Source organism: Balaenoptera borealis (genome assembly GCF_965194805.1).
Source record: "Balaenoptera borealis genome assembly, chromosome: 15".
NCBI classification, from domain to species: domain Eukaryota; kingdom Metazoa; phylum Chordata; class Mammalia; order Artiodactyla; family Balaenopteridae; genus Balaenoptera; species Balaenoptera borealis.
In genome coordinates, this window is record NC_138871.1 from 72,854,112 (window position 1) to 72,881,892 (window position 27,781).

Consider the following 27,781-nt stretch of genomic DNA (forward strand, 5'->3'; position numbering starts at 1 on the left):
ATACGTGGATCTTGGTAACCTAGGAATGCGTGGAACCAAGGAAAAAGGCTCAGGCCTCCTAAAGTTAGACTAGAGACCAACAGACAAAGTCAAGGCCCAAGATAAATAATAACCCAGGAAAAGAATGAATTCAAACACCTTAAAAACACCTTAAAGGCAAACATCAAGGAAAATTTACCTCAACTTTAGCAAATACATCAGAATTTGATGCCTGAATTCATCTATACTATGTGGATATTCTTTAAAACCAAGAGTGAGAATTTTAAGTTAAAATCCAGGTTCACAGACGCCCATCTCCAAGCACATAGTAGAAGGAAATAAAAATCCTCTCTAGAGGAATGTACCCTGAACTCAACCTGAAAAGAATTTCCATAATTACACAGGGTTCCAATACAAAATGAGTTCATAATTCAGAAAGAAAATCACAAAACACACAAGTAAACAAGGCACTATAAAAAAAGTCAGCAAAAATAAACAACAAAATTTGTCGCAAAAATATCCTGCAAAATTTCAGGTATTAGAAATATCAAATATAGAACATTAAATATGCTTAATACATAAGTGAAAGAAAACAGTGAATTGTAAACATCAGTAAGATTCAAGAGAATATAAAAAATGAACAGGTAAACCTGAAAGAGAGCCAAATAGAACTGCTAGAACTGAAAAACATTATAAGTAAAATCACAATGTTAAATAACAACTAAAACATACTGAATGGAGTCAGTAAACTGTAAAACAGAAATGACAAAATTATCGACAAAGTCACGGAGAAATGAAAAATACGAAAGAGAGGTTAAGAGACATGGAAGAAAGAATGGAACGATCACTATCAGAAAGACTACATTCTCTGATCACAATGCAAAGAAATAAAAGTCAAAAAGAAACATAAAATTGCCATACACTTGAAAATTTAAAATTATATCTCTAAATAACTCACAACTCAAGAAATAACAAAAAATTTTAAACTAAGAATGAAACAATAAAGAAATACTACATTTCAAAACTATAAAATGTTGTGAAAGCTATACTCAAGAGAATGTATTCTCATAAATGCTTTTATTAGGAAAGAAGAATGACTGAGAATTAATGAGCTAAATGTCTAACTAAAAAAATAACCACCCCATCTAAAGAAAAAAGGTGAAAAGGAAGAAATATTAAAGCATAAATTAACGAAATGGAAAAAAACACAATAAAGAGAATGATAAAACCATAAGTTAGTTCTTTAAAATGAGTAATAAAATTCTCCTGATGAGGTCAAGAAAGAAAAAGATACATGTTAATTATTAAAAATGAAAAGGAAAGTGTAACTATAGATAAAGCAAACATTAAATAGGAGGATATTATGGAAAACCTTTTACTAATAGATTCAAAAAGTTAAATGAAATAGGTAAATTCTTAAAAGCTATAACGCATTAAAACTAACCTAGGACATATTGATGTAAATAAATAAATAAATAAATAAATAAATAAATAAATAAATAAATAAATAAATAAATGGGAGAAGAATTCTTCTTACAGAAGAATTCCAAAAAATATATGAAACTCCTCCTCCTTCTATGAGGTGAAGCTTAATTTACAGACTTGTGACTTAGGAACTCTTTTCCAAAGAATTAAGTAGGGAAAAAAGAATAAGGACTTCATAGTGGAGAAACCTGGCAATACTACTTAATCACATGATGAAGGTTAATTTAACATCATCAGTGATGTGGTGGACATCATGTACCCCCTGAAATGGTGTGACAAGAAGGGCACTTCTCCTCTACGGTATTCTTCTCATAATCCCAGTCTGATCATGAGAAAAACATGAGACAAACCCAGATAGAGAGATATTCTATAGCATACCTGGTCAGTACTCCGCAAGACTGTCAAGGTCATAAAAACAAGGAAAAACTAAGGACTTCCCTGGTGGCGCAGTGGTTAAGAATCCTCCTGCCAATGCAGGGGACACGGGTTCGAGCCCTGGTCCGGGAAGATCCCATATGCCGCGGAGGAACTAAGTCCATGCACCACAACTACTGAGCCAGCGCTCTAGAGCCCGCGAGCCACAACTACTGAGCCCACGTGCCACAACTACTGAAGCCCGCATGCCTAGAGCCCATGCTCCACAACGAGAAGCCACCGCAATAAGAAGCCTGCACACCGCAAGGAAGAGCAGCCCCCACTCACCGGAACTAGAGAAAGCCCACACGCTGCAACGAAGACCCAATGCAGCCAAAAATAAATAAATACATGTATTAAAAAAAAAATAGTCGTTATATCCTTACTAGACAGTTATATCCATCATACCCTTATTATATCCAAACTAAGAATCCCAAAAAAATGTAGCTAGTGAAAGATACTGTTATTAACAAATGAATGGAAAAGTTATCTACCTGAGTTTATGCTAGGAATACAAGTGTGATTTAACATTACAAAGATATAAATATTATTCACAAAATTAACAGATGAAAGGAGAAAACCCGAATGATCATTTCAATAGTTACTGGTAAAACATCTGATTAAATTCAACATTCCTGATAAAAGTTTTAGAAAAATCTTTAAGATTTTTAAGAACCACCTTACTTTATAAAGGGTATCTAGAGAACCCAGAAAATATTTAGATATTTTCTAGATAATTGTGAAATATCTGAAGCATACACTTTAAAATTAGAAACAAGACAAGGACACTCATCAATCACCACCTCTATTCCACTTGTACAGGTCTTTCTAGCACAATATATATAACAGGAGGTGAAAGAATTGGTATGGAAGAAACAAAACTTGGCCAGAAGATGGGAAAAGAGAAACACAGATGATCATACGTAGCAGGGTTTTGTGGGCCAAGCCTGAAAGTGGCATATATTACTTCTACTCACATTCTACAGACTGGAAATCATTTAAGTGTACATTCCTAATGCAGGGGAGGTGGAAAATACAACCTAACTCTGTGCCCAGGAAGAAGAGGAAATTTTTAGTGTACATCTAGCCACCGTGTGTCACAAACCAAACTGAAAAATAATTTAGCATTAAAACTGAATGTGCATATACTCTATGACCCAGCAATTCTACTCCAAGGTAGAGAGGCTTCTGTGCATGTATACCACAAGACATCTGTAAGAATACTCATTGAAGTATTGTTCATAATAGCAAAAACAAAAACAAACGTGTCAATTAATGATAAAATAATTCATCACATATTCATATCTAGCCATGAAAATAAATGCCCTACAGAGCAATGTAAATGAATCTTAACTTAAAAGTAGATCTTAAGAAGAATACATACAATATATCATTTTTTATAAAGTTCAAAAATAAATAAATCAATAGGCTATATTACTTAGGCATAGATATATATGTAAAACTTATATTTTTAAATTAAAAAAATAACACTCACAAAATTCAGTATAGTGTTTACATTTAGAAGGAGACAGAAAGAGGGATGTGTTGAGATAGGTTTACGCTGGGAGTTTCCACTGTATTGGTAAAATTCCATTTCTTAGGCTGGTAATACATACTACTGCTTGGTTCATATTAACATACTAAACAATATTTTTATATCTACTTTCTAATGGAGGGCAATAAATTTTTATTAAATGGCCTAAGGAGATTACAGAACAGTATTTTATGGAGAATAACCTAAATATTTTCAAATATTCAAATAACCCTTCTTATTTCCTTATTAACCGAAATACATTGTCTTGCTTACCTAGAGAACTACTATTCAAGAAACTACTAGTTATCACATAAATGTAGTAAAGAATTTAGAGTTTATTTAAAAATTGTAAAAAAAAAAAAAAAATTGTACCAGTTAACCATCAAATTACTTGTTCCTATTCTTCCCCAAACATATGGCCATTCAGTAAATTGTAACTAACATAACAACTGACAGCTCCATTGAAGTCTCAATGCTCCTCCTGAATTTTAATTATAGTGGGTATTTTTTGAAACTACAGAAGTAGTAACAATGAACAATTAAGGGGGGAAGACATAATAACTCTAAGCCAGATTAAAGTACATGCAAAGGAAGGAATACTTGTATTCTGACCTCTTGGGTAAAGGTGGGAGGAGGGAGGAGTTGTTTTCCACAGAATGATCTCCAGAGGAATTCCAATTAATAAAACTGTCAGGGAAAGAAGTGGTATTAGGATGTTCAGGAGCTATTAAATCCTTTTCTCCCAGCATTGTTTAAAGTGCACCTCATTGACTGATTATAAATAAACAGTATTATTTTTTTAAATATTGAAGCTATAGAATTATGGAAAGTTTTCCATGTATATTGCATGATATTTTAAATATTCCATCTCCAGTAACTTTGTGACAAACCTTAACAATACCAGATATCATTTCTGTATTGCAAGATGATAACTTGTACTGAAACCCAGAAAACATTGACGACTTGTTAAGAAAATTATCTGACTTGATGAAAACTGAGGTACCCAATATTAACTGAGGTACAGAAAATACAGTTTTATTTCAGTAATTCAAATTCTATGCATATCATAAAAACTGCTATAAATGCAATCCAAAGAAGAGATTTACCATGGCAGTGATAATAGTAAGAGGCAATAAGGTCTGGAGAAGAGAAATTAGAATGGGGCTTGAGAAGCAGGCACAGGAAGAAATACCACCATTCAAAGAAGCTCCTATCTGGAAAGAAAGCAAGAGAAGGTACGCTCAAGCGCAATGACAACAGTAGGAATACTTGGCTCTGGACCAAGAAACACCCCAATTAATGCCACTCTTAGGACTATGGACAAAGCAAAGTAATGAAAACAAAGGCACACATCACACATCATCACACATCACAGTGTGATGACAAAATAAAGAATGACCAAAGGGAAATAACAGATAATCTCAATGCTACCCTCAAGAAGTGACCAACATTTTCATGGATTTTTGAGACTGATAAACTAAAGAGAATGGCGAGTGAAAGAAAAAAAAGTAAATTATACAACTGACTGATGTTACAGTTGCAGGTCATATAAAAATGATTATATATAATAAGCAGATTAAATGGTTGTGTATAAGTTATAAGATATCCAAATTAACAAAGTTTTATTTTAAAACATATAGTACATTTTAGCCATAGCTAAGCATCCAACATGTGGGGCTTTCTGCTTGCCCCCATTAGCCCCATTATGTAAAACATTTCAAATCCTATCTATAGGAGCTTAAATCTGATATCTGCCATAAACCCTTCCCAGAAAATAGGAATACCCTTAAATACCCTCTCACTTTGAACTTCTACAGTTTTCATTGTCTTTGTCACAGTAGATACTAAGAGATGATTTACCAGTAATTTCATGTCTGATATCTTCAAATATTAAATTTCACACTATAAAGTTTATAATAAAAGTATGCTGGTTTCACCAAGTAGAATAAAATTCCTTAATAAGAAGGTACTATATTTTATGCCTCAGAGTAGAATATTAGAATATTATAGTACAATGATATAGTAACTTTTACCGTATTGAACATCCCTTGAGTCATATGTGTGTAACATTCATCATATTCTACCTGCCCATTTTCTATATTTCCACATCACTGCCAAAATTAACAACATCATTCTTATTGCACCAGACTGCCAATTTAGACAAAATTAGTATATCTCTCTCATATTTGTCTCCAACATTAAATCACAAAGTTCTGTCAATTCCTTCATCAATCTCTAAGAGATCTGGATTCTCTTTCTATTTATAAATCTTTGTCCAGGTTCTCACATCCCGTGCTTAGGCTTAAGAAACCACTGTAGTCCATTATACATGCAGAACAGTATCTTTAAGAAATGTTTTATTTAATTACTTCCCTCCTAATTAACTCTCAGAAGTTTTTTTTTTAATTGCCTAGCTAAACAAATATAAAATGTATATTCAAGGCCCCCCTTCAGTTTTTCCTTGTCTTTCCTTCTCCAAGCCTCTCATAAGGTTTTGGTATTCTACTAATTGGGATTATGCCCCAACTCCATAGATATGCATAGCTGTACACTTTCTTCAAAATTTGATCGAAATTCATATCCTTTAAGAATACTTGCCTTTAATCCCATTCTGATCACTGTTTCCTGAAAATTTTCTATTATATATTATGTAATACTTGTTCATATGCTTTGTTTTCCTATGCTGCACTTAAATATAAAAATTATATTATACAAATATATTCCTGGCCATAGCCATGCATGTTTCTTTTAAATTTTAACTTGTTAATATTTCTTATACTAATTTCAATTTTTTTCATAGCTAATTTCATTTATGAAAATACTACGGAATCTTTTTTCCCCCACTGAAATTAATTACTTACTTGGTACCTATGATGGTTCATTTTACATGTCAACTTGGCTAAGCCACAGTGCCCAGATATATGGTCAAATACCAGTCTGGATGTTGCTGTAAAGGGTTTGTTTGTTTGGGGTTTTTTTGATGATATTAACATTTAAATCAGTAGACTTTGAATAAAGCGAATTATCCTCCATAATGTGGTAGGCCTCATCCAATCAGTTGAAGGCCTTGAGAGAAAAATAACTGAAGTCCCCCAAGGAAGAGGTAATTCTCCCTGGAAACTGCCTTTAGACTTGAGCTACAACATCAACTCTTCTCCAGGTCTCCACCCTGCCAGCCTGCTCTGCAAATTTCAGACCTGCCAGCCCCCATAATTGCATGAGCCAACTCCTTAAAATCAATTAATCAATCAATCTCTCTCTTCTCTCTAATACACACACACACAGAGACACACACACACACACACACATCCTATGGATTCTGTTTCTTTGGAGAACCCTGACTAATACAGTGTCCCAGAGTTTAAAGTCTTGTTTGGTGACTATAGGGGACACAAAGCCAGGTCCCTCATGTCCCTCAAACAATTTACTCATTTAAAAATATATAGTGTCTGCTGTGTGCTACATTCTGAAGATTCAAAGTTGATCTAGATCCCTATCCTCAAGGACTTGGGGGTGGAGGAAGTTTAGCTGAAGAAACAAACAAAATAATGCAATAAATATCATGAGGTTTTGAGCTCAGGATACACTATTCATGGGAGCACAGGGAAGGGACACATACATAACTAAAGCTTCTGCATCAATTGAATCTTAACTGCCTATTAACTAAAATATTGTTCATCATATAATCACTCTTGGAAATCAATTATATACTGTAAACATATAGAAATAGAGTAAAAACATTTAAAAAGAACAGAATGTGAAAACAAACACAATACAAATACTACATTAATATTCCTTTGAAGTGATTACTTTGTAAGAACTGAGGGGCTTCCCTGGTGGCACAGTGGTTGAGAATCTGCCTGCCAACGCAGGGGACACGGGCTGGAGCCCTGGTCTGGGAAGATCCCACATGCCGCGGAGCAACTGGGCCCGTGAGCCACAACTACTGAGCCTGCGCGTCTGGAGCCTGTGCTCCGCAACAAGAGAGGCCGCGATAGTAAGAGGCCCACGCACCGCGATGAAGAGTGGCCCCAGCTCACCGCAACCAGAGAAAGCCCTCGCACAGAAACGAAGACCCAACACAGCCAAAAATAAATAAATTTATGAAAAAAAAAAAAAAAGAACTGAACTGGCTAAGGAATCTTAAAAGAGTAAGATTTAGAATGTTGAAGAATCCTGTTCCAGTTTGAACAGCCAATCTGATTAACTGGAATTGGAAAGACACACACAGAATCTCACAGTTCATAAATCTCAAGCATACTATGTAAAATGAATATTGTAAAATGGGATTAATCTTTAGTTCTTTGAAATGTATATTAAATCATAAAATCCTTATTTTGAAAGCATCTTAAGTATATATGAAAAGCGATTGAAATTTAAGTTCATTTAAGGATACTTCCAATGAATTTGCTGTACCTTTTACACTTGCAACTATGCTACCTTACATTACCAAGTAATATAAAAATTCAGGAACTATGTTCACAATGTAAAATATGACCACTGAAATTAAACATTAAAAAAAAAACATTACCTTAAGAATAATAGGCTCCTCCTCATTAGGGAGGATGCCCACACCCTTCCTCTCCCGGTGTGCATCTCTGCCTTGCTTCTATCTTCACTAAACAAACTGTTTCTCTGTGTGCTCTCCCACTTGTTGTCATGCTATGTCTCTAATAATAAACTTTGTACCTGTTTTTACAGTTTTGCCCCCGTGAGAAATGCATTTTTCACTGGGGGGCAAGAGCCAGGGGGTGTGATGGCTAGGATTCCTAGTTTTCATCCAGGCTACCCAGGTTCAATTCCTCGGCAGGGAATTAAGATCTCGCTTCACGCCACCACTCATTGCTGCCTCTCCGAGATCAGATGGTGCCGAAACCCGGGAGTTCAAGATATAAAGAAGCTCTTCTCCTCAAGCTACTTATGGTTTACAACAGTTTGGTAATTTACACCTGTGGGTAAAATTAAAACATTCATCTTTCTATCTGCTCCCTCCTGAGATTGGAAACTCTTAGGTTCCCAGCAGCTTTATCAGCTCCTCTATGCTGGGAACAATTAAATCATACTAAGGATAATCAGTCTAGTTACACTAGAAAATTGGGCTAAATGCCTTATGAACAATGCCAATATACAATTTCCCTGAAAGACAAGGGCTGGAACAGAACAGACTAAGTTAGATAACCTGGGTATATACTGGGCTACACCTAATGGAAGTTCTTGACTTAAATTCGTACTTATGACCTTACTAATACTGCTGGCTATATTGTTTTCTATATTGCCTGTTTTACAAAATCGTTGTTTATTACATTACCAAATGTGTGACTGAGCCTCTGATCAAATAATGATATATAGTTCCATATGAGATCAATGACTGTAATAGTGTAACTCTAAATATGGGAAGAAGCAACAAGAGGGAATATTTACCTGGACCATAAGGAATTAGTAAGACAGGTGGTCCAGAGGTTTTTGGCTACTGTTAACAGAGCTAGTCCAGTAACAGCACATTGAGTGGCCTGTCAACGAAATCTTCACCAGACCTGGGAATGAGCATTCCTTGCACCATGGGATAAAATGGCCATGAAATGCCCCCCAAACCATGGTTCAACTTATGACCATGAAGGGGTCCTGCCGACTGGAAACTGACACTTACCATCTACCTCTACAAGGACTAAATCATGGCCACTGCAGCTGCTGACCTTCAACACCCCCTGAAAGGAGCTCAGGGTGGAGATCAGAAATCAGGCACTCTGTGCTCTGGGAAAAACCGGCAGGACAGGCCTTCAGATAGTTAGATATTTTCAGAAGAAGATTTTATGAGCCCAAATTCTTACAGCTTCTCATACCTAGAAAAACACTAACATCATTAATGGTAACGTCTGCTTTGGCTATTAAGGAGAAAAATTTCAGACCAATAGCACCTCTTATCTATGTGTTAATACCACATTAAAAGTTAAAACCTACTTAGATGAAACTAGACAACTGGCTACCTGGCTACAAGTCACCCCAAAGTGCCAGGTACAGACTGGGTTTCAGGCTTTATCTCCTGAAAAGAAATGAGATCTATTTTCTCTATTAACATTCAGGTTGTCACTCCTCCAACTACTTCTAACTAGGTCTGTTACACCTACATCAATAACACTGGGTTAGTAGAAAAAGACGTCAAAAAGTTATATGACCATGCTCAATGGCTTCATTCCTTTGGACAGGGTAACCCAAGTGCTAACACTACCTGGACTACAGTTAAAGTAACGCTATCAATGTAACCTGGTTCTTACTCCTGCTTGGGCCCCTGGTTTCAATATTTCTTTTACTGATCTTTGGCCCTTGCCTTTTTAATCTACTTGTTAAGTTTGTCTCTTCCAGATTACAATAGTTGCACTTCAAGATGACGGTGATGCAGAGACTCCAGCTACTACTCGGAATAACAAGAGAAGTCACCATGGGCCCCTTAATGAGACAAGACGAGAGCTCTCTGACCCTAACTAGGTAGGGCCTACGAGCCCCATGCCAACATGAGGAAGCTGGAGGAGACAGACCTTCGCCCTTCATCCTCCCAATAAAGATTTATTGGGGTTCACATCTCTCAGGGGGGATTTGAGAAAGGAGATAGATGGGCTCCAGGCTAGACATTTACAACTGGCCTCCTGTTCACACTTCCTGGGGTGAGAAGAAGATGGGCTCCAGGCCGGACATTCATTACCAGCCCCCTGTTTACACTTCCTGAAGCAAGAGACAAACAGGCTCCAGGACTACATATTTATGACCGGACTCCTGTCTGTATTTCGAGATCTGCACATCGATATAAAAACCAGCAACAGAAATAGGGTAAAAAACCAGACATTGGTCATTTTTATGGCAGGGACAGAGTGGGACTAAACCCTGTTAAAAGATCAAGAGGTCATACATTTCCTATCCTTGGGGCAAGGGAAACATTGCACCTTAGGGGTCAAAAAGGAGGGGGCACCACCCCATAATATGTGATGCTAAAGCCATGTGAGGCTAAGGCCTCTGGGCTGTAATCCATCTTGGAAAAAAGTTGCTCACATGCGTTGGGGACGGTCCTAGGGCATGTCAGGTGCGGAAAAGGAAACCAGATAATTGGCCAAAGGTAAACAAAGACCCGGAAGAACTGCCCTGCATAGATGACTTAACCGCCTCTTTACTGTGCTCCTCCTCTTTAGGGAGGACGCCCACACCCTTCCTCTCCAGGTGTGCATCTCTGCCTTCCTTCTATCCTCACTAAACAAACTGTTTCTCTGCGTGTTCTCCCACTTGTAACTGTGCTATGTGTCTAATAATAAACTTTGTACCTGTTTTTACAAAAAAAAAAAAAAAAGAAGAATAGTTAAATCTTAGTCAGATAGTGAAAAATGGTAAATGAAACAAAATCTTTTTTTTTTTTTTTTTGCTTTGCTCTTGTATTTAAATAAGGCGATCTCCTTAATTCCCAGTAGTCTGAGAATTTATAATGTTTCATAACTCTATCAGATTAGCATACTAATGACTATTATATAAAAGTTGCTGTCTATATTATTGTATGATTTTTTTTCCTTTGGGTTAGTAATTAGAAAAACATCTTCCAACATTAATTAAACTGGTGATATTATTAAATGAATACAATCTCATATTTTACCACAAGTATTCTTTATCAATTAGTAAAACCTATATCCCTATAGTAGGCACACAATAAACATCTGTTAAATGAATTAACGAAATGTTCACAGGCCTGAAATTTCTGTAGTCTGAAGTCTCATGACCTTGCTCCTAAATTCTACTTCAATATGGACATTGCCAAAGGTATAGTTCTTTTATGAAGACTTAGAGATTTTCCTTTGGTGCTTTAGGGGCCCTCCATATAGATTCCCTCTAAGTAACTATATAACTAGTATCACACTAATATTTCATGAAATAATTGGAGCAAATTATGAGAGATCTCTATCACACCCATACAACCTTTGTATTCAAATACCTTGCTGCCCAGCTGAAAGCTCAACAATCTCTGCAGAGGCAGTAAGGCTAAAAAGGCCCTAAGTAATCAAGATGCCACAAGAGCCCCAGAGGGACCCCTGTTAATTTAACAAGGATTAAACTATTGATACAATATTCTTGTATAAGTCACTTAACTTCTAGGAGCTTCAGTTTCCTCACCTGTGAAAAATGGAGGTTGGTCACTCAAGATTCTATAGAAAGCAAAGCAGATTTACCTTCATTATACCTTCAGAAGGCAAGAAGCTTCAGAAGCCTTATAAAAATGGTTTTGAACCTTGTTTGGGTGATGGACAGCTTTGAGACTTCAATAAAAGCTAGACACTTCACCTCAAAAGAATTTTCACATGTACAAAACTTTATATATAGTGTCAGGAAAGTTTAATGACCCTCTGAGGTGGTCCATGGAACTCACAAACTTCTGTAAGTTTAAACAGAATTCAATAAATTGGGGACATGTTAATAAGTTTGAAAACAAAGCAGTACTTTGTACCTAAATCTTTTGTTTTTTTTAAAACAAATTAAATTTATTTTAAATTTCAAATAATAGTAAAGAGGAATTGATTACTTTTATGACTATCAAAGAGAAACATGGTTTTGAAGAACTGAAAACTACTGGCTTAGATAATTAAACTATGCTGGTAAATCAGAGTTCCAGATAAGTGATACGCGAAACCATTATGATTGTATGTCAATCTCAATTCTAATGAACCAACTGTAATAAAAATATTTACTTAGAATTCCAAATTTAAACAAACGTGTTCCTTTTGATTTTCTTTATTTGGACAATCCACTTGGAGATAGGCCTTCAATAAAAATATAAACTAAATACCAAATATTTACTTGCTAAAATGGCTTAAATTTCTGAAAGATTAAATAGCAATCATGTATTTTAAGAGTTGAACACAGTCTCATTGCATCTTAATTTATAATTAAGATGAGTTAAGTCTATTAAGCTACAACATAAATTTGCTCATTATTTTATATTGCTAAGAAAAAAAATGTTAAGTTTTCCAATGTAAAAGGAAAGAAAGTAGAGGGGCCTGACTTATCACAGAGGGAAAGAAGAAACAATTCTACAATTCTGTAGAGATTAATTAAATACATGCAACTAATACTGGTGTTAAGGTTTTACAAATCATCTACAGAATAAGCCAAACGGATACGAATATCTGCTCTCACAATAGAGGTTCCAATGTGTAGTTTTGTGCAGGCTGCCCTTAGGATTCCTCTTGTCTAAAATGGGTCCCTGGGGAACTAGCAAGAAGAAATTCTATGATTATTTCCTGATGCAATAAAGGGAGAGGCCTTTGCAGTACTGAATTTAAGGAAAATAATGACTCTGCTCCAATTGTGATGGCAATATCCCTAATCAGGAATATAAAAGTAAAATGGCCACAATTTCTGGTGTATTCCTTTTTTGTATTTTTAGTTAAACAATATTTAATTTTAATTTAATTTTCTTAAGGAAGTCTTTCTCATTAGCTCATGAAGTCATAAATTGCATCTTTTTATTATAAATTACAGTTTGTACAATTCACAAAAGAAAAATATTTACACACATTTATATACCCCACTTACAGCAACATGGATTCTGGATTCTCCAATGTTTCACTTACAGATTACTCGGGGATTGTGAATATACCACTGTGTTTACTTGAATAACTGCACATTTACCAGGAAATGAAGCAAATATCTGGAACTTAGTCTACAGTCATCCTTACGAGCTTAATTTATCTTCTAGATTCTCACTTCTGTTTATCAAAGAATGGTACACTTACTAAAAATCACAAAGATAGTCAGTAGCAGAGTTAAATTAGAATCTAGATTTAATGCTTCTCTCCTCTTCAGTTGTTTCTTTAGATTTCTAAGAAGCCCTACTTAGAGCTGCAGGTATATTGGGCGAGATCTTACAGGGTAGACTTCATAAGTAAATGCCTCTATACCTGACAGCAGGATTCGCCACTAACCTGCTTTTGTGACATGAGGTATAGGACAACTTCTTAGGATCTCAGTTTTTGCTATCTGTAAAATAAGGTATTGGAGCAGATGATTTCCAAGGTCATTTCCAATTAAAATACATAAGTCTACATTTATGGAAGTCTATGAATAAGTAACAGAATTAGAGTTAAGTCCATTTGAGACTACAGTCACAGTTATGTATGTAGGATTAGAAAATGGCAAAGAAATGTGGAAAAAATACAAAGTTTACATTTAAAGTTTCCTTTCACAATTTAGGTTTGGACTTATGATTGAAAAAGGCCCAGAAAGCCTACCACTTTTATCCAAATCCCCAGCACCCTCCTTTCATGATGCCACTATTCTAATATCCACAAGGAGTACAACCTAAGAGTATGCTTTACTCCAAATATAACCATTCCCATACCTGGTCCAAGATGAACTGATCCAGTCCATCTATATCAGGGGTTGGCAAACTTTTCTGTAAAGAGCCAGATAGTAAATATTTCAGGTTTTACAGGCTATCCAGTCTCTGTAGCAACTACTCAATTCTGCCTTCGAAGTGCAAAAGCAGTCACAGACTATACATAAGTGAATGAGCATGGTGGCTATGGTCTAATAAAAGTTTATTTACAAAAAAACCAGACTGTGGGGGCTTCCCTGGTGGCGCAGTGGTTAAGAATCCGCCTGCCAATGCAGGGGATACAGGTTCAATCACTGGTCCGGGAAGATCCCACATGCCGCGGAGCAACTAAGCCCAGGTGTCACAACTACTGACCCTGCGCTCTAGAGCCCACAAGCCACAACTTCTGAAGCCCGCGTGCCTAGAGCCCAAGCTCTGCAACAAGAGAAGCCACGGCAATGAGAAGCCCGTGCACCGCAACGAAGAGCAGCCCCCGCTCGTGGCAACTAGAGAAAGCCTGCGCGCAGCAACGAAGACCCAATGCAGCCAAAAATAAATAAATAAAATAAATAAATTTACAAAAAAAAAAAAAAAAACCAGACTGTGGGCAGGATTTGGCCCATAGGCTGTAGTTTGCCAACCCCGGTATAGATCACACCAAGAAACAAGATGGTATAAACCAGGTATTTTAAAATTTTCAGTCCTTTCACAGCCTAGAATAAGAGAGAGCGTGATACAGTAGAAAGTACCAATGCAGGTATTCAATACATACTAGATGTTTAATAAATATACTTTTCCTTTCTCTTCTCAACAGTGCCATCGCAAACTTACTTCTAGAAATCACTCATTCTGGCCCTCTGACAAGAGATGGCCCTTGATTCTTCTTGGTCCTGGCAAATATGCTCCTGGTACACTGTACCAAGATTTTAGTGCTCCTTCATTCCTCCCTGCCTCCCCCCTCCAAGCCACATTAATCCAAAGGTGCAACTTCCAACCTTATCCATCTGGGACTCAAATGTCAGTATTACTCGCTGTTGGCCCCGGGAAGGTGTAAAGAAATAGAGAAGAGAAAGAAGAGGATAGAGAGAGGGTAGATTCAGGTGGAGGACAGGTGAGCAGTAGCATTACCTCCCTTTCCTGACTCTAAAAAGGAGCCAGGTGCTAACCTACTATTAATTTAAATGAAAATATAGTCTATTCTAGTGGGAATAAAGAACATTCCACTTTATGCTAAGTGCTTCCTAATGAAAGAACTCAGTTCCAACAGGAGGAAAAAAAAACGACAGTAAGCTTTTTTTCTTATGCTTTTATCTAGATCACTCTACCTCCAGCTGCGATGTTTTTAAAGCTCCAAGGAGCTTCTACTAGTAACCATGGTTACTGCTTCAAAACAGTACAGAAAAAGTAGGAGGGAATAGCAATTTGAGGAGAAAAACAATTTTTTTGATTTTCATCAAGTGAAACTAGGTAAAGTAACAAGAGATAGATAGGCTGATGGCTGGGCAAGGGCCTCAAGACTGTTATTGAGGTGCTTGATCTCTCAGCCCCACAGGTCTAGTACCTCAATGGATCATTTTATCTTATCCAAGAGTGGTCACTAAAAGCTAATTTAGTCATTTACAATGAACAGTATCTTATAAACTTAACGAATATTCTTGCCAGGAAGTCTGTCAATTTGCTTTCCAGCAGAGCAGTTTACTTGGGAAAAACAAATTAAAAGCACAAGGTTCCTTAGAAGTATATGATTCTGATCCTAAGAAGGTACCTATGGTTTTAACATAAAGCTGCCCACCTAATTCTTCTCAACCTTTGTTAGTCATAAAGGTTTTCATCAAATGTTCCTCGTTTCAAACTCCTTAGCAACCTTCTCAAGTTAATTAAATAATTCATACATACACAGGGCCTATCATGTTTCCGGCACTGTATAAGACATTGGATACAGCACAATAAAGAAAAGAGACACAACTCATGCCTGTATGGAGCTTACAATCTAATGGAGAACAGACATTAAATACACAATTGCAAATTGTGTTAACATGCTATGAGGGAAAAAAACCTAAATGGTATTTACTGGGATATCTAGAAAAGTATTCCAAATAGTAATAATGGGAGCCACCTTTACTGAGCCTTCACTAAGTGCCATGCAGGGTACATTCTTAAGTTAATATGCTTTGTCTCATACATGTCTCAGAACAATGTATAAAAAGGTAGAATTATTCCTGATTTGTAGAGGAGGAAACTGATGCATGGGAGTCTGGTCACTTGCCTATACCTACCTGATTCCAGAACCTCTTCTTTTTCTTACCCATAGTCACACATCTTGCCTCCCACATATCCTAACACCACTATTAATTATTAAATTTTACTTGAGTTCTAAATTCTTATTCTATCTCTACAATTAACTGACTCCGTGCTTAAATCATGTCATTTCACCTCTTGGTCATTTCCCAAAATGGAACAGAATTACATGTTACTAAGGTCTTCCTGGCTTTTAAACTCTACAGTTTTATTATTTTTTAATATAAATTTATTTATCTATCTATCTATCTATTTATTTATTTATGGCTGCATTGGGTCTTCGTTGCTGCGCGCCAGCTTTCTTTAGTTGCGGCGAGCAGGGGCTGCTCGTCATTGCTGTGCGTGGACTTCTCATAGCAGTGGCTTCTGTTGTTGCAGAGCACGGGCCCCAGGTGTGTGGGCTTCAGTAGTTGTGGCACACGGGCTCTAGAGCGCAGGCTCAGTAGTTGTGGTGCAGGGGCTTAGTTGCTCCACGGCATGTGGGCTCTTCCCAGACCAGGGCTCAAACCCGTGTCTCCTGCATTGGCAGGTGGATTCTTAACCACTGCATCACCAGGGAAGTCCCTAAACTCTACGGTTTTATGATTACATTACTTAAAATTTTTTCCATGCCAGCATTTATACCTATCATATTTTACAGACCGTATGGTATAATTTAGGCAATTATCTAAATTTGAACAATTCATCAATTAATCATTCCACAAATAATCACTGGTCACCTTTGTGCCAGGTATTCTTCTAGGTGTTAAAATATAGTACTAAGCAAAACAGTTAAAAATCCCTGCCATGGTGGCACTTATAATTTAGTGGGAGGACACACATGATAAATAAAACAAATAAGTTAATAATATAGTATGTTAGAATATGGTAAGTACTATGGAGAAAAATAAATCAGGGAAGAAGTATAGGAATTGCTTATTCCCCCAAGCCTATTATGAGCAGGAATTTGTTAGGAACTAAGGCAAAAAAGATAAGCAATACCTGAGCACCTGGCCTTGACCTGATCCACCTGTGTAAACACAAATATGAGAAATTCTAGAAAAGACAAAGTACAATGGGAACACACAGGAAAAAGCCACAAAGGAGAAGGAACTGAGCTGCAAACTGGATCTTGCTCTCTTACACACACACACAGTCAAAACGGGAAAAAATCATGTAAAAAAGAATAGGGGCCCTATATTTTAAAGGCATGTTTCGAAATTTTACAAAACCTTATTGATAACTGTTTTTTTCCCCCAACATCTTTATTGGAGTATAATTGCTCTACAATGGTGCATTAGTTTCTGCTGTATAACAAAGTGAATCGGCCATACGTATACACATATCCCCATATCCCCTCTCTCTTGCGTCTCCCTCCCACCATCCCTATCCCACCTCTCTAGGAGGTCTCAAAGTACCAAGCTGATCTCCCTGTGCTATGCGGCTGCTTCCCACTAGCTATCTATTTTACGTTTGGTAGTGTATATGTGTCCACGCTACTCTCTCACCTCGTCCCAGCCCACCCCTCCCCCTACACGTGTCCTCAAGTCCACTCTCCACGTCTGCATCTTTATTCCTGTCCTGCCCCAAGGTTCTTCAGAACAATTTTTTTTTTAAGATTCCGTATATATGTGATAGCATATGGTATTTGTTTTTCTCTTTCTGACTTACTTCACTCTGTATGACAAACTCTAGGTCCATCCACCTCACTACAAATAACTCAATTTCATTTCTTTTATGGCTGAGTAATATTCCATTGTATATATGTGCCACATCTTTTTTATCCATTCATCTGTCAATGGACACTTAGATTGCTTCATGTCCTGGCTATTGTAAATAGTGCTGCAATGAACATTGTGGTACCTGACTCATTTGGAATTATGGTTTTCTCAGGGTATATGCCCAGCACTAGGATTGCTGGGTCGTACGGTAGTTCTATTTTTAGTTTTTTAAGGAACCTTCATACTGTTCTCCATAGTGGCTGTATCAAGTTATGATAAATGTTTTTTAAAGATATGGAAAATAGAGACACAGACTATTTTCCTGCTTGGGAAATTATTAAGATACAAAGTGTACAACAAATGCTAAAGGAACTTCTCTAGGCAGGAAACATAAGAGAAGGAAAAGACCTACAAAAACAAACACAAAACAATTAAGAAAATGGTAATAGGAACATACATATTGATAATTACCTTAAATGTAAATGGATTAAATGCTCCAACCAAAAGACATCGACTGGCTGAATGGATACAATAACAAGAACTATTATATATGCTGTCAACAACAGACCCACTTCAGACCTAGTGACACATACTGACTGAAAGTGAGGGGATGGAAAAAGATATTCCATGCAAATGGAAATCAAAAGAAAGCGGGAGTAGCAATTCTCATATGAGACAAAATAGACTTTAAAATAAAGACTATTACAAGAGACAAAGAAGGACACTACATAAAGATCAAGGGATCAATCCAAGAAGATATAAAAATTGTAAATATATATGCACCCAACACTGGAGCACCTCAATACATAAGGCAAATGCTAACAGCCATAAAAGGGGAAATCGACAGTAACACAATCATAGTAGGGGACTTTAACACCCCACTTTCACCAATGGACGGATCATCCAAAATGAAAATAAATGAGGAAACACAAGCTTTAAATGATACATTAAACAAGATGGACTTAACTGATATTTACAGGACATTCCATCCAAAAACAACAGAATACACTTTCTTCTCAAGTGCTCATGGAACATTCTCAAGGATAGATCATATCTTGGGTCACAAATCAAGCCTTGGTAAATTTAAGAAAACTGAAATCATATCAAGTATCTTTTCCAACCACAATGCTATGAGACTAGATATCAATTACAGGAAAAAATCTGTAAAAAATGCAAACACATGGAGGCTAAACAATACGTTACTAAACAACCAAGAGATCACTGAAAAAATCAAAGAGGAAATCAAAAAATACCTAGAAACAAATGACAATGAAAACACGACAACCCAAAACCTATGGGATGCAGCAAAAGCAGTTCTAAGAGGGAAGTTTATAGCAATACAATCCTAGCTCAAGAAACAAGAAACATCTCAAATAAACAACCTAACCTTACACCTAAAACAATTAGAGAAAGAAGAACAAAAAAACCCCAAAGTTAGTGGAAGGAAAGAAATCATAAAGATCAGAGCAGAAATAAATGAAAAAGAAATGAGGGAAACGATAACAAAGGTCAATAAAACTAAAAGCTGGTTCTTTGAGAAGATAAACAAAATTAATAAACCATTAGCCAGGCTCATCAAGTAAAACAGGGAGAAGACTCAAATCAATAGAATTAGAAATGAAAAAGGAGAAGTAACAACTGACACTGCAGAAATACAAAGGATCATGAGAGATTACTACAAGCAACTATATGCCAATAAAATGAACAACGTGGAAGAAATGGACAAATTCTTAGAAAAGCACAACCTTCCGAGACTGAACCAGGAAGAAACAGAAGATATAAACAGACCAGTCACAAGCACTGAAATTGAAACTGTGATTAAAAATCTTCCAACAAACAAAAGCCCAGGATCAGATGGCTTCACAGGTGAAATCTATCAAACATTTAGAGACGAGCTAACACCTATCCTTCTCAAACTCTTCCAAAATATAGCAGAGGGAGGAACACTCCCAAACTCATTCTATGAGGCCACCATCACCCTGATACCAAAACCGGACAAAGATGTCACAAAAAAAAAAAAGAAAACTACAGTCCAATATCACTGATGAACATAGATGCAAAACTCCTCAACAAAATACTAGCAAACAGAATCCAACAGCACATTAAAAGGATCATACACCATGATCAAGTGGGGTTTATCCCAGGAATGCAAGGATTCTTCAGTACATGCAAATCAATCAATGTGATAAACCATATTAACAAATTGAAGGAGAAAAACCATATGATCATCTCAATAGATGCAGAAAAAGCTTTTGACAAAATTCAACACCCATTTATGATAAAAACCCTTCAGAAACTAGGCACGGAGGGAACTTACCTCAACATAATAAAGGCCATATATGACAAACCCACAGCCAACATCATTCTCAATGGTGAAAAACTGAAAGCATTTCCTCTAAGATCAGGAACATGACAATGTTGCCCACTATTATTCAACATAGTTTTGGAAGTTTTAGCCACAGCAATCAAAGATAAAAAAGAAATAAAAGGAATCCAAATCAGAAAAGAAGAAATAAAACTGTCACTGTTTGCAGATGACATGATACTATACACAGAGAATCCTAAAGATGCTACCAGAAAACTACTAGAGCTAATCAATGAATTTGGTAAAGTAGCAGGATACAAAATTAATGCACAGAAATCTCTTCATTCCTATACACTAACAACGAAAGGTCAGAAAGAGAAATTAAGGAAACACTCCCATTTACCACTGCAACAAAAAGAATAAAATACCTAGGAATAAACCTACCTAAGGAGACAAAAGACCTGTATGTAGAAAACTGTAAGATACTGATGAAAGAAATTTTAGATGATACAAACAGATGCAGAGATATACCATGTTCTTGGATTGGAAGAATCAATATTGTGAAAATGACTATACTACCCAAAGCAATCAACAGATTCAATGCAATCTCTATCAAATTTCCAATGGCATTTTTCACAGAACTAGAACAAAAAATTTCACAATTTGTACTGAAACACAAAAGACCCCGAATAGCCAAAGCCATCTTGAAAAAGAAAAACTATACTACAAAGCTACAGTAATCAAGACAGTATGGTACTGGCACAAAAACAGAAATATAGATCAAAGGAACAGGATAGAAAGCCCAGAGGTAAACCCATGCACATATGGTCACCTTATCTTTGATAAAGGAGGCAAGAACATACAATGGAGAAAAGACGGCCTCTTCAGTAAGTGGTGCTGGGAAAACTGGACAGCTACATCTAAAAGAATGAAATTAGAACACTCCCTAACACCACACACAAAAATAAACTCAAAATGGATTAAAGACCTAAATGTAAGGCCAGACACTATAAAACTCTTAGAGGAAAACATAGGCAGAACACTCTATGACATAAATCACAGCAAGGTCCTTTTTGGCCCACCTCCTAGAGAAAGGGAAATAAAAACAAAAATACACAAATGGGACCTAATGAAACTTAAAAGCTTTTGCACAGCAAAGGAAAACATAAACAAGATGAAAAGACAACCCTCAGAATGGGAGAAAATATTTGCAAATGAAGCAACTGACAAAGGATTAATCTCCAAAATATACAAGCAGCTCATGCAGCTCAATATCAAAAAAAACCCAACCCAATCCAAAAATGGGCAGAAGACCTAAACAGACATTTCTCCAAAGAAGATATACAGATTGCCAACAAACACATGAAAGGATGTTCAACATCACTAATCATTAGAGAAATGCAAATCAAAACCACAATGAGGTTATCACCTCACACCAGTCAGAACCAAAAGTCCATCATCAAAAAGTCATCTGTATTTGATAATTTCTTTTGGTTCATCAGAACCAAAAGGCCATCATCAAAAAGTCTACAAACAATAAATGCTGGAGAGGGCATGGAGAAAAGGGAACCATCTTGCACTGTTGGTGGCAATGTAAATTGATACAGCCACTAGGGAGAACAGTATGGAGGTTCCTTAAAAAACTAAAAATAGAACTACCATACAACCCAGCAATCCCACTACTGGGCATATACCCTGAGAAAACCATAATTCAAAGAGTCATGTACCACAGTGTTCACTGCTGCTCTATTTACAACAGCCAGGACATGGAAGCAACCTAAGTGTCCATTGACAGATGAATGGATAAAGAAGATGTGGCACATATATACAATGGAATATTACTCAGCCATAACAAGAAACAAAATTGAGTTATTTGTAGTGAGGTGGATGCACCTAGCGTCTGTTATACAGAGTGAAGTAAGTCAGAAAGAGAAAAACAAATACCATATGCTAACACATATACATGGAATCTAAAAACAAAAAACAAAAAAACAAAAATGGTTATGAAGAACCTAGGGGCAGGACCGGAATAAAGATGCAGATGTAGAGAATGGACTTGAGGACACGGGGAGGGGGAAGGGTAAGCTGGGACGAAGTGAGAGAGTGGCATGGACTAAGATATACTACCAAATGTAAAACAGATAGCTAGTGGGAAGCAGCCGCATAGCACAGGAAGATCAGCTTGGTGCTTTGTGACCACCTAGAGGGGTGGGATAGGGAGGGTGGCAGGGAGACGCAAGAGGGAGGCGATATGGGGATATATGTATATGTATAGCTGATTCACTTTGTTATAAAGCAGAAACTAACACACTATTGTAAAGCAATTATACTCCAATAAAGATGTTTAAACAAAAAAAAATACTGTATGCTAACACATATATATGGAATCTTAAAAAAAAAAAAAAATGGTTCTGAAGAACCTAGGGGCAGGACAGGAATAAAGACGCAAACACGGAGAGTGGACTTGAGGACACGGGGAGGGGAAGGTGTAGGCTGGGACGAGGTGAGAAAGTGGCATGGACATATATACACTACCAAATGTAGAATGGATGGCTGGTGGGAAGCAGCCACATAGCACAGGGTGATCAGCTTGGTGCTTTGTGTCCCCCTAGATGGGTGGGATTGGGAGGGTGGGAGGGAGACACAAGAGGGAGGGAATATGGGGATATGTGTATACGTATGGCCGATTCACTTTGTTATACAGCAGAAGCTAACGTACCATTGTAGAGAAATTATACTCCAATAAAGATGTTGGAAAAAAAAAGATAAAAAGTGATCTGAAAGTTATAGGCTTAATACAAATCAAATAAAAACCAAAGTGTGTTTTAGAAATATAATCATATAAGAAAAGAGTAAAAGAGTAAAAAAATAAGAGTAAATCTGTAAGATAAAACAAGGAAATTTTGAAAAAGAAGAGTAATGAGGGTAGATATATCCTAATGATTATGAAAGCAGTTGTTGATATGCTTTTCCCATTTGCATTTCCTTCTACTTACTTCCCTACTATTCTATGAGTAGCATCCATTTCCTTGGAGAAGTTTAGATATAAAAGAGAAATATTTAATGCTCACCTTCTGAATTAAAGAAAGGATTTTGCAGCAAGATTAAGTCTTAAAAGTCTGGTTTTCCCAAAGAAGGAAATTTTTTTAACACTAATATTTTCTGACCAAGCCTGAAAGACTCAGAGTACAGTTTCTTCCACTTTGTAGAGCAGATATCCCTTCTGCTCATGACAGCTAGAACATAATGCCTACTACCTAGGGTAGAAGGGGGATAAAACCTAGAGACTATAAATTAAAGCCTCAAATTCCTGATTCTGGCCAAAGGGCTGTGGGATAAAGAAGTAGAACAGAGACAGGAGAAGCAAGCGATCAGCCCAGTACTCCCATTACCCTCTCCAGCTGGAGGCTGCAAAAGGAAAGGAATGTTTGAAGGAGTGGGGAAATCTGGGAGTTAGAATGGATTTTGCTCTGCTTCCTGTTGAGAAAGTGCCAAGTCACTGCCTTCCAGTAACATGCACGCCCCCAACTGCCCTCCCCCGCAACCAAACTTTTACCTCCCCTCATGCACATCTAGCACAAGCTGGAGAGAGCCACATCAAAGCATATGCACCGAAGCACAATCAGATTGAGGGAGGGTGTGAGATCGGCTCTGGGGTCTCCCTTTTCTCCCCTGTGCCATGGAAGACTCTGGGAAATTCCTGGGTGCTGTAAAGTAGTTCAGGAAAGGTAACTTAAGATGCTGGATGTTGAGTCTGCCAGAAGAGGTCACTGTCATAGGGGCAAAGTAGCTCCATAGCAGAGGCCTGGAAAAGAGACCACCTGGCTAGCGAGTCAATGGGAATCCCTAGCCAGACATCAGGTTACCTGTGACACCTGGGAAGATGGCAATACATCCTGGGAACCAAGAAAACAGATCTCAAGTAACATCAGTTGTAAACTTCAGCTTCAGATATCTGAAGAATATCCAAGGACAAAAGCACCACAGTAGTCACAATTCCAGGGAATAGCCTGACCAGTTACTTTAAAGGAGAGACCAGTGAGAAGCAGAGAAGATAGCACATGGATTGAGGGTTCTGGTATCCTTCCATGACTACAAGGTCACACAAGCACCCATAAGTCTGGATTCCATTGTGGGAAGGCATGAGAGAAGAGATGATACTTGAATGACTAGTATCCAAACAGAGACTGAAATATCCAAAGAGATCAATTTAAATTACTACGTAAGACTTAGTTTACCAGCTTGGAGTAAGACTGGTACTCTTCCTCCAGTTACCCAGTGCCCAGAGTTCATCAAAAGGAAGAGATGACTTATAGAAAAATAAAGAAGCTATATTTTCTTTGCACACCTAAGTGAGTATGAGTAAGCTGTGATCCTGCTACAGATTTTATGATGTTTATTTTATGTGAGAATTCAAAAGAAATACTTCTTGACATAATAGAAATCAACATAGCTTTAAAAGTAACAATGGACTTCCAGTTCAAGATGGCAGACTGAGCATCTATCTCTTCTCCTTCTTAAACACCTCATGTCAGGCCACAGAACAAATGAGTGAACAATCACCGAAGATGACCAGTACAACTCTGATGATAAATAGTAAACGCTGGCCACAGCACTTACTGTGGGTCTAAAGTCTCTGTCAGAGGGCTTATAGTGTGAACTTTGAGTTGACGATAATAGCAGGTTAAGGACAATCTCAATAGACTGTGATCGAGGGAAGATAACTCAGAACTAATCAGAACTCTCCCTGCCCGTAAATTCCTTCCCTATAGCAGAAGTTGAGGGAGGGACAGGTACAAGCTTGTTAGCCTTGTCTTTGCAAATGCAAAGAAAAGGGGTGGGGTGGAGAGGAATCCACATCCCATTTACCACAGCAAGTGGGAAACTAACTTGCAGAGTCCTGTGGTCAGCAATGATAGTCAGTGGAGAAGACAATGCTTTGTAAAGGAGTACACTGACCTGTACCAAATTACACCAGTTACCAAGATGTTACCAGCATCAGAATCATCTAAACTGTTTAAGTGCATACTGAATCATACTGGTGCACCCCAGACATACTGAATCAGGTTTTTTTGTGAGTGAAGCTAGGAATCTGCATTTAAACTGGGTCCCCAAGGGATTGTTACATGTATTCAAGTTGGACAACCACTGATTTAGACCTTCATTTAAAAATTCTATAAAGAAGAACAGCCAAGAATCACCAGCTACTTAATAAAAACTAAGAGAGGCACTAAGGTGAAAAATCACGGGCACCATGATCCACAGAAGAGAGAGTAAAGCAAAAAAAAAGAAATAAGATGTTTAACTTATATTGGTATCTTCAGAGTGATTCAAGAGGCCAATACAGGGGTTTCCCTGGTGGCGCAGTGGTTAAGAATCCACCTGCCAACACAGGGGACATGGGTTCGAGCCCTGGTCCGGGAAGATCCCACATGCCGCAGAGCAACTATGCCCATGCGCCACAACTACCAAGCCTGTGCTCTAGAGCCTGCGAGCCAGAACTACTGAGCCCGCGTGCCACAACTACTGAAGTCTGCGTGCCTAGAGCCCATACTCCGCAACGAGAAGCCACCGCAATGAAAAGCCGCGTACCGCAATGAAGAGTAGCCCCCAATCACTGCAACTAGAGAAAGCCCACATGCAGCAATGAAGACCCAATGCAGCCAAAAATAAATAAATAAATTTATTTTTTAAAAAAAGAGGCCAATATATCCATAAAATAAGAAAACTTTGTTCATAAAATATAGTAACCAATAAAAAAGAATTTTTAGAAAATAAAAACAAAAATTATTTTCAAAATGAAATAACTTTACTTTCAGTGACAGCCAAGATGGTAAGCCCATTACATCTCTTCCACTCATTACAACTAGTAAAAACTCTGGAGAGAATCCTAAAAGCAACTACCTGAGAACTCTGAAAAATAAACAGTGGCAGGTGCACTGGGGAGGGAAGTCAAAACTTGAAGAATAATCAATAGGGCAGTGAGTTTACTCTATTTTAAAAACTCTTTCTTTGTTTACCACTTTAACATGAGGGTGGGTAGAGTCCCAGAAGTACACAGCAGGGGCACATAGCAAAAACTCCAAGAGAAACCCCCTCTTTCTCACTGGAGTAAAAGGGACATCTGCAAGCTGGAAAGTGTATACGTTTGGTGGTGAGGTTTCCAGTTCCTTTTCTTTTCTTTCTCTTCTGGCCCGCTCTGAAGACAGTCCAAGTTATAAAGCTATACTACTGAGGCAGGAAACCTAAAAGCCTAAGAAAAAACTGGCCCCAACCTCCTAAGGAACTAGAAAAAGGAGCCAGCGTTGTATGAAGAGTATTGGAGCGGGGGAGCTCCTCACTTCTCCTTTTTTTCCCCTTACCCTTTCAACCCAGGAGGGCCTCAATGGGGTATAACTGTGCAACAGTGAGGTGGTGGGGGAGGGGGGAACACCAAGACTCTGAGAGAAAGAAACTTCAGCTTTCTAATGAGAAGGCCAGGAAAAGACCCCTGGGAGCCAGAGAACATAAGCAAAGTCCCCAAGAGTACAGAGACAGAGAAGATTCCACAAGGTGCATAAGTATAGATAATAAAGAGGTATCAATTTTTTCCCCCAAATGAATCTTTAACCCAATGCAATTCTAATCAAAATCCTTCATATCCTTATTTTTTTAACTTGATGAATATATTCTAAAGTAAGTCTGTAAGAATTACTACCAAAAAAAAAAGTAAGACAAACATTTTTGAAAGTCTAGTGAGAGAAAAAAGTTACATTAAATAATATAACATTAAAAGAGTATGATAGGGCTTCCCTGGTGGCACAGTGGTTAAGAATCCGCCTGCCAATGCAGGGGACACGGGTCTGAGCCCTCGTCCGGGAAGATCCCACATGCCGCGGAGCAACTAAGCCCATGCGCCACAACTACTGAGGCTGCGCTCTAGAGCCCGCGTGCCACAACTACTGAAGACCGTGTGCCTAGAGCCCGTGCTTGGCAACAAGAGAAGCCACTGCAATGAGAAGCCCGTGCACCGCAACAAAGAGTAGCCCCCGCTCGCCGCAACTAGAGAAAGCCCGCACACAGCAACGAAGACCCAACGCAGCCAAAAATAAATAAATAAAATAAATAAATTTATTAAAAAAAAAAAAGAGTATGATAAATACATAGCAATATAAAAGGAGATCAAAAGAACATTATACAGACAGACAAATATAAGTATATATGGGAATCTTATATATGATAAAGGTAGACTTCAGTGGGCAAGAAAAGAAACATTCAATAAATGCTATCAGAAAGAATTAACTAATTTAAGAGAAAAAAGTTAGATTTCTACATAGCGTAATTATAAAAATTCTGAAAGATTAAACAAAAAATATTTATGCAGATGGCCAACAGGTATATGAAAAGAAGCTCGATATTGCTAATTATTATAGAACTGCAAATTAAAACTACAATGAGGTATCACCTCACACTAGTCAGAATGGCCACCATTAAACATTAAAAAGTCTACAAATAACAAATGTTGGAGAGGGTGTGGAGAAAAGGGAACCCTCCTACAATGTTGGTGGGAATGTAAACTGGTGCAGCAACTATAGAGAACAGTATGGGGGTTCCTTAAAAAACTAAAAATAGAGTTACCATATGATCCTGCAATCCCACTCTTGGACAAAACTCTAATTCAAAAAAATACATGCACCCCAATGTTCACTGCAGCACTGTTTACAATAGCCAAGACCTGGAAG

The 27,781-nt window shown here is 37.5% G+C and overlaps 1 protein-coding gene across 12 annotated transcripts in view; it reads right to left on the reverse strand.

The window, feature by feature from the left end:
• The window catches only part of NCOA1 (nuclear receptor coactivator 1), a 259,310-nt gene that overhangs the window by 139,042 nt on the left and 92,487 nt on the right, over positions 1 to 27,781 (reverse strand). The window contains exon 1 of one of the 12 annotated variants that reach the window (XM_082357421.1): positions 4,025 to 4,099. The exons of the other annotated variants lie outside the window; for them this stretch is intronic. The gene's annotated coding sequence lies outside the window, so the exon portion shown is untranslated. Of the gene's footprint in view, positions 1 to 4,024; positions 4,100 to 27,781 lie in introns of those variants that run through there. 12 annotated transcript variants of the gene reach the window in all.